General features: G+C 37.3%; 1 pseudogene; it reads right to left on the reverse strand.

The window, feature by feature from the left end:
* Window positions 1-1,582: 1,582 nt before the first annotated feature.
* LOC120595727 (uncharacterized) lies at window positions 1,583-1,701 on the reverse strand (annotated as a pseudogene).
* Window positions 1,702-8,068: the final 6,367 nt, after the last annotated feature.

Below are 8,068 nucleotides of genomic sequence, written 5' to 3' on the forward strand. Positions count from 1 at the left end.
AGAAGGGGGTCGCAAAAAGGAGGGAGTGGCCAGTAGTGTGAAACCTACATGGTCAAATGAGATAAGAACTGGCAAGTCTTCCTGGGGTTAAGCAATAGGGAGAAAATCAGGAACATCTGTAAGAAGGGTGTCCCCAGAATTATTGAATCAGAGGCCACATTGTCTTGAATTGAGAAGTGTATGGGGGTTGAGGAAGTAGAGATAGTTTCTTCCAGAAACCTGACGACAAATGAAAAAAAAATATGATAGCTAGATTAGGACTTCAAGCCCAATTGGCTAGAGTCCTAAGCCACATTCCCTAAGAGTTTAACCACAAATCGAGATGATTTTTGCACTCTGTCTGACTTCTGTATCAATCTCTCAATTAGCTCCAAACTGTGGTTGAGTCCGGGCAGTGGGAGAACAGTGGTGTAATTTATTAGGCACTTCCAAACTCCAATGAAAGAAGGATGAAGATAGATTGAAATCATTTGTGTGTGGGAGGGTATTGAGGAAGGGGTGGGGTTCCAGCCTGAAGTTTTTGTTTTTGTTTTTTTTTAAGTGAGAGACAAAATTAACTAGTAATAAAGCAGAGGAGAAGTAGTAGGTGGGGGGTTAAAGGACTGCCATAAAGGTTCAGAAGAGATTCTGTGTGAAATAGGAAACAGAACAAATAGGTTATTGTAAGGACCTAATTAAATGCGTTTTTTAAGAGTGACTTTTTAAGCGAACCTATGTACATGAATTGGGAAATGACTCCAAATTCAGTTAGCTTTCCAAGAAGAAAATAATTTTGCAACTGATACTCTTGGCTTCCGAGAAGCTAGTTATTCCTGGTTCTTTTACCATTTTGAACACTAATTCTCAATCCTCTTGTCCTTTAATCTTAAGTGGTGATGTACCTCTGGGGACTCGACTCATGATACTAACCTTTTGTGCTTCTACACTCTGTCATTAGAAGATCTCATCCACTCCCATGGCCTCAACCTAAATGCAGAAAAACACAATCGAAACTTAAACTTAGCATTCTGACCACACTGGTCAATTGTCACCAGGCAACTGGAAGTCAACAATTTAAATGATAAAGCTACCAAAATCCTTGCACTTGTTTCCCAACTCAGTTACGTCTGACTTAGATATCATGTCTTCATCTCTCATAGTGCAGAGGAGAGCCCTGCACATTAGATGTACATCATGTCAGATGGCTTTCTAAATCAGGGCAAAACAATAATTTGCAAGATCTGGCTTGGCATTCTGAAATCAAATGAAAAGATTCAGTTACCTACTGGGCAGATTGATAATCCAGGTCACTGCTCTCCTACTAATTGCTATGTTTGACTAGATCTGCACTATCCAATGTGATCGCAGCTACTGAGCTATATCATATTGGATAGTGCAGACCTAGAAATGTGGCTAAGAGTCACATTGGGATGCACAGAAAGAGCAAACTACACATCAGTTTCTAAAACTTAATATTGAAAAATAAGGTAAAAATATCTCAATAATTTTATATTAATTAAATGTTAAATTAATATTTTGAATGTAGTAGGTTAAATGTTATTAAAATTAACTTTAAGTGTTTCTTTGTACTTTTCTTTTTCTGTGCCTACAGCATCTGGTCTCCCTAGGTGGTCTCCCATCCAAGTACTAACCAGGCCCAATCCTGCTTAGCTTCTGCGATCAGATGGGATCAGGCGTGTTCAGGGTAGCATGGCCATAGACCTCTTTGTACTTTTTAAATGTAGCTAATAGAAAATAAAAATTACATATATTGCCTCCTATTTATTTCTATTGTGTAGCACTGGTCTGAATGTAACCACTTATTCTGTATTCCAGTTGAATCCATTTACATATCCACTATTGCACTTAACACATTTTATTGAAATTATACCGAATGTGTATAATGCTTTTTGGTAACTTGTTATCTGAACCCTGTTCTTATAGTAGGCGAATTTCTTAATCTATAGTTTTAATTTGAGGCTCCCCTTCAAAGCAAGTGGCTACTCATTTCCTTGGTGAGAGAATCAGCACTCTGGTGGGCTCAGTCAATCAGATGCACCTTCCCTAGAGATGGAACTAGAAGTTAGTGAGGCAAAGAAGCATGGATGATGAGGTCTGCATTCTGGAATTCGAAAGAAGCAGCAGTATGGCTGAGTTTCCACTGTCTGCAGCTGGCCATGGTGTAAGCTGAGATGTCTAAGTGAGGTGGAACTTGCCAAAGTGGAGAAGCCATCACGGGCAAAAGCATGGCGATATTGCATACTATGCTAGGACATTATTTTGTAGAGGATGATATACCACTGGAATATGTTAAGCAGGAAAATGGCAAGGTCATTACTTCATGAGCTAGGAATGAGATGGTCTAAGATAAAGAAAACTTGATTAATAGAAGTTTAAACCTTAAGGGTATATTTTATGTCCCTAACAAGAAGTCTAAATGCAGTCAGCATAAGGCAGCACTGTCTTCAAGCCCTGTCATCAAAGCCTGGACTCTTGACGTTCTTGTCCCCTTCACCTTCCTCTACGTGCTGGCTTTATCCTCAGGTTGGTGCTTCATGGTCACAGACTGGTTACGACACTCTTCATGTATTTATCACAAACATCTAAATTAATAAGAGAATGAAAGAGACAAGCTGCTATACTCAAGCTGCTATGTCTTTCATCAGGGAGCAAAGCCATCCCCAATTCCTTATTTGACGTCCCCTTAAATTTCATTGGAGAGAATCAAATCACCTAACCACTACTAGCTGAAAGGGAGGCTGAGAAAATGAATATCTGGCAAGGACAAAACAAACAGAATAACCCCTATGTATCAGTCAGAAAAAAGTGGCACACTCAAAATGAGTAATTTAAAGAAAATTTAGCAAAGGAACTATTTACAAAGAGATACTTTGAAAGTAGAATAACCGCAGAAATAATGCATTCACTGGACACTGTTAAGAGCAGGGTTTATGCTCTCACCTCTCCCTACAGGGACAAATGGAGAAAGTGATTACTGAAACTGGGGACAAAGAGAGTTTTGTAGAGAAGAGCAACTAATGGGAATTATAGCCTTTGATCACATGATACAGCCAAAGAACAGTGACTCCACAAGGAAGGAACTGGAAAAGAAAACACTTCAGCCTTACTCATTCTCTTTGTCTGACCATCAGCTAGCTCTTGGGCTGAATCCAACTCAAAGACAGATGACAAAGAAATCCCTTGATATTGTCCATAGTGGTCAGCCTTGTGAGGAAGCAAACAGTGTGGAAAAGTTGAGGGAAGAGATTTGGATAGGTAGGTGAAAGCTCCAGTACATCTTACCTTGCCTGGATTAACCTTCTGGAGATGGACCCTGAGCTGCCAGAACAGGCTGAGGCCCTGGTAAAAGGAGGAAGGAAAATACCTGTGGTGCAGGCAACCGATACTGTCTGCCATATTCACCCTTATGACAGTCTGGGGATAGATTTAAGATGGGAAATTTATCACAAAACTTGCTCGAGATGATGGGAGACAGAGACTGTTGGTGTAATTATCTAAAGAGGATGTTATGTGAGATTATAAAACTGATTATTTCTTCATTAAAATATACCTTTATAAATTTAAATATTTGCTGGATTTAGAGAGTTGAGTTACCTTTCAGATGAGTACATTTTGGTCTATCTTAAATAACTTTAGTAAAGCTCGAAATTTGAAAATGCTTTGTGTTGCAATATACCCCAGTCAATTATATGGAGTATGTTAACTAGTAAAAAGAAGAGGGAATTGAAAATAAAGTTATCTGGGTGTTACTTGGAGAGAATTTAGTTGTTTACCAGGGACAAGAGTCTGAATTGTACTTTTGTCATCTGTAAGGCTGAGACATTATATTAGACTGATCTCCTTGCTCATCTGTATGTATATCTTTAGGTTCTAATTCAATACCTGCATATAATCACACCTACCTTCCTTCCACTCCCTTACCCTCATCCTTAATCCCTGACAACCACTACTTTGTATTTTATTTCTATTTTTTTTTTTTTAAATTTCAAAATGTTATATAAATGGAATCACAGAATGTAACCTTTTTGGACTGGCTTTCTTCATTCACCATAATTCCCTGGAGATCCATCTAACTTGTGTACATCAATAGTTCATTTGCTTTTATTGCTGAGTAGTGTTCCATGGTGTGTAGGTACGTTTTTCAATTACATTAGTCTTCAGTCAATTGTACTCTTTAATTAAGTATGCTGAGCATTTGTAAACCAATCACTTAGGCGATTTATCATATGATCATCTAAATCATTGCTATTCAAAGTATGGTGGACAGTGTAAATGTCATGTGGATCCTGTTGAAATGTGGAATTTCAGATCTTACTTCAGACACTTAGAATCTACAGGTGGGTGAACAAGACCCTCAGTCGATTCCTATAACAACAACATGAGAGAAGCGCTGATCTACATCACACTGAGGACATTAAACAAATACAGAGCTCACTGGAAGGTAGCTCCTCTCCAGATGGTGAAGAAAAGTCGGATCTCTACTGTACCCCTTGGAAGCAATTTAATATATTTTCTCTGAGCTTTCAGACGCTTAAAAAAAAGTTAACTAGATTAATTTCCCCCCAAGTTTCATTAGACATATTACCAGTCTGTGTGAAAATATTCTCTCCCTTAGCCAATCTGGCAAATCCACTGGAGAAAACTGGGAACTGGCTCACAGCCATTCTCTGTGCAGAGCACCACCATTTTCACTACAGAAAGCCCCATTGTCTAGAAATAATAGTGAGGTTTTGCCCACAGCAGAAATCTGCATTCAATCCTGCTGTCCCAGGAGTGGAATTTTGCTTAGAGCCAAATTCTCAAGTCTTCTTAATTTTGGTGAAGATATGTGTTTTTGCAAGTGCAAATTCATGAAATTAAAGTTGGACTTTTCCTAGCTTTCCTCTATCCAGTGTTTTACGACAGGAAGGACCTTTGAGTATTTTCTCAAAATAGCAAGTGCCAGCAAAACTAAGCCAGGTTTGCTGTTAAGCTCACCACCCAAGTCTTTGTGAAAGGTTGGCCTGGAAACACAAGGATATCACTGCGAATTTTGACAGTCATCCAGAGAGTTCCAGTCAGGTGTAGCCAGTGGTCCAAAGGAACATCAAATTGGAGAGAGTCTCACATCTGAACCTGTGGGCCAGTGGGATCTCTCCACCTTCTGGTTCTCTTAGTAATATTCTCCTAGCTTCTTGTGTCAATTAAAGATACAGCCGTCAAGATAAATAGCGTGCACAGGGAACTGTGAAGACTGCCAAGTAGTCTGATTTAAAAAAAAATTTTCTATTGAATATGTGTAAAGTGGTTTCAGTGAGAAAAACGCAAGCTGAAGTGATTACAAATATACCAAGTGATATGTGTTACAATTTCATCATTGCAAGCAATAATTCAATTGAAAAGTTTACTTTGACTATTGTTTTACTTGGACCGATGTTTGTTTTTGTATTTCCAGTTGCTAAATGCAAACAGTCAGAATTTCTAACAATAGCCATAGTATGTGGCTGTAACTGCAGCCTTCTTGCTTGAGGTGTGTAGGTAGCATCAAAATACTTGCAGTCCCAAAGGTAATTAAATATCTTCTTCTATCGCACTCACTGCATATAATTCTCTGGTGTGCTCCACACAGTGTGTAGAGATATACTGCATTTCACTACACCCTGCTATTTGTACTTGAACTATATCTCAAAACTATACATTATTGGATGAGCAATGAGTTTAGTAAAAAAATGAGAAATTACTTTTCTTTTGAAAGCTTTCAGTTTGTTTATTGGCCTAAGGCAAATTTCTGTTATGTTAATTTCATAAGTTTTTAAGTTAGACCCACCTGAACCTAAACGATCATTTTTTAAAATAGTTATTAAGGAAATGCCTTTGTCTGGCTGAAGAGAAAAAAAAAAATGAGTTAAATAAATCAAATAAATGAAGTAAGTATCTTGGGATTAAGAAGCCATCTGGAATGATCAGATAAAGAAGATGTGTTACTATATATACACACATATATATATATATACACACATATATATATACATGTATATATGTATATATATATGTGTGTATATATAGTGGAATTTTACTCAGCCATAAGAAGGGATGAAATACTGCCATTTGCGACAATATGGATGAATCTTGAGAGTATCGTGCTAAGTGAAATAACTCAGATAGAAAAGGACAAGAATCATATGATTTCACTCATATGTGGCATATAAAACTGAAAGAAACAATTGAACAAAGAAAACAAACTCACAGACACAGAAAACAGTATGATGGTTATCAGAGAGAAAAAGGATGGAGGGAGGATGAAGAGGGTTAAAAAGGGGTCAAATATATGGTGATGGAGGGAGACTAGACTATGAGTGGTGAGCACACAGTGCAAAGACAGATGATGTACACTTTAAATTTGTGTAATTATTATTATAAACTTATTAACCAATGTTATTAATTTAAAAAACCATCTCTGTATAGTGTAAGCATTTCAATATGTAGATTTCTTTTTTATATCTAGGATTTATTTCCATTGCCATTATTTTCTTAGTTGCGTCAAAAGAAATTACTTTAAGCCTCTGATTTTGGTGAAGGAAACATCTGAACACAGTTTTTGAGTATTTTTCCCCCTGATACAGTCTTAAATCTTCATATTCTAGAACTATTTGGAGAAGTTCTTGGCTTGCTCCTAAATCACATCTGGAGAAGCCACATGTTTTCTGTGTCTATCCATCTCATACTACTTGTAATGTTTAAAAACCTAAAATTTTACCTTTCGCGTGGCTGAAGTTTTTTGTTTTTTAAACTATTACTTTAAGGGCATTGTTTTATTCAAAAGTGTGAGGAGGGAGTGACAGTTGCAACTAAAAGTAGATTCTGAGCAATTGTCCAATGCCCTTCCCAACATTTCTCAAACTGTTTCATGTTGAGCTTCCAAATTGCTCTTACATAGTCATTAACATGAAAATTAAGTCCACGGAATGTCAATAATTTACTGATTTTTTTAAAAGCTCAAAATATTTAAGATGAATTTTAATTTTATTTTTTATTGTTGACTATTTTATTATTGTGACTTTCCTATAAGAGTGAGGCACTTTAAGAGTACTTTTTAAGGAGCACTTTTCTTTATCAAACCAAAATCTCCAAGAGGAGTTCAATCTGACAGTCAATCCCTGGAGCCATTTTCATAAATTTGAAGATGACTTATTTCATCACATCTCTAAAATGAAAGACACCCTTTTCCACCTTGCTAATATACAGATTATTAGGCATCATTCTCAACTCAGATTATTCTACATTGCATGTCTATCGAGGCAGGTGATTTCTCTCCTTGGTGGTCTGTGGAAATGTCTAGAGAGGTCTTCATCTACTTCAGTATCCTCTCGTGCTGCTTCGCCACTCATTTTGAGGACTGCAGATTTGCATGAGCTTCCAACCTGAGGAACGGAACAAGGCTCCTGATGATAGGTTGACCAGAAGAACTTCTTTGTCTTTCAGTTTTATGTTCTCAAACTCCTATGTGCTTCCTGAATTACTGAATGCTTATCTTTAGCCAGTCTAACAGATTTTTTCCCCCAGTTTTCTTCCATTACTTTTTCTCAATTTTAGCCTGTTACTGACAGTTGCACAGGAACACGACTTTTTAAGTTTTAAGTGATTTCTTATTACATCATCGTTTTATTTTTTCTGTTTATTTCTTTTTCCACATGATATATTTCCTTTTGCTTACAATTTAAATACTACTGAGAGAAGTATCAGTCTGAGATTAGTTAGGAAAACAGAACCATACTAAGTAGCTGAGTCGAGAGACTGTAATATGGAAATTTGTTACAAAGATGATGGGGGATGAGTAGGGCAAATAGGGGACAATGAAGCAGTCCAGGGATTAACAGAATCTGAGAGTTACTTCAATTCTTCGAGCTGGGGCAACAAAGGGAAGAGAGATGCTATGAGAGTCTTAGTAGAATCTGAGATCACCAAGATACGAATCCAAAAGAGAGCCAGAGAACAAATAGTCTGCCTCCTTCCTTTGTCCTGCTTTCTGAATTTTTGTCAGTGTTTACCATCACCACAACCTACAAGAAGCCACTGAGAAGGGGAGCCT

The sequence above is a fragment of the Pteropus medius genome, unplaced genomic scaffold (assembly GCF_902729225.1).
Source record: "Pteropus medius unplaced genomic scaffold, Ma_sr-lr_union100, whole genome shotgun sequence".
Classification (NCBI taxonomy): domain Eukaryota; kingdom Metazoa; phylum Chordata; class Mammalia; order Chiroptera; family Pteropodidae; genus Pteropus; species Pteropus medius.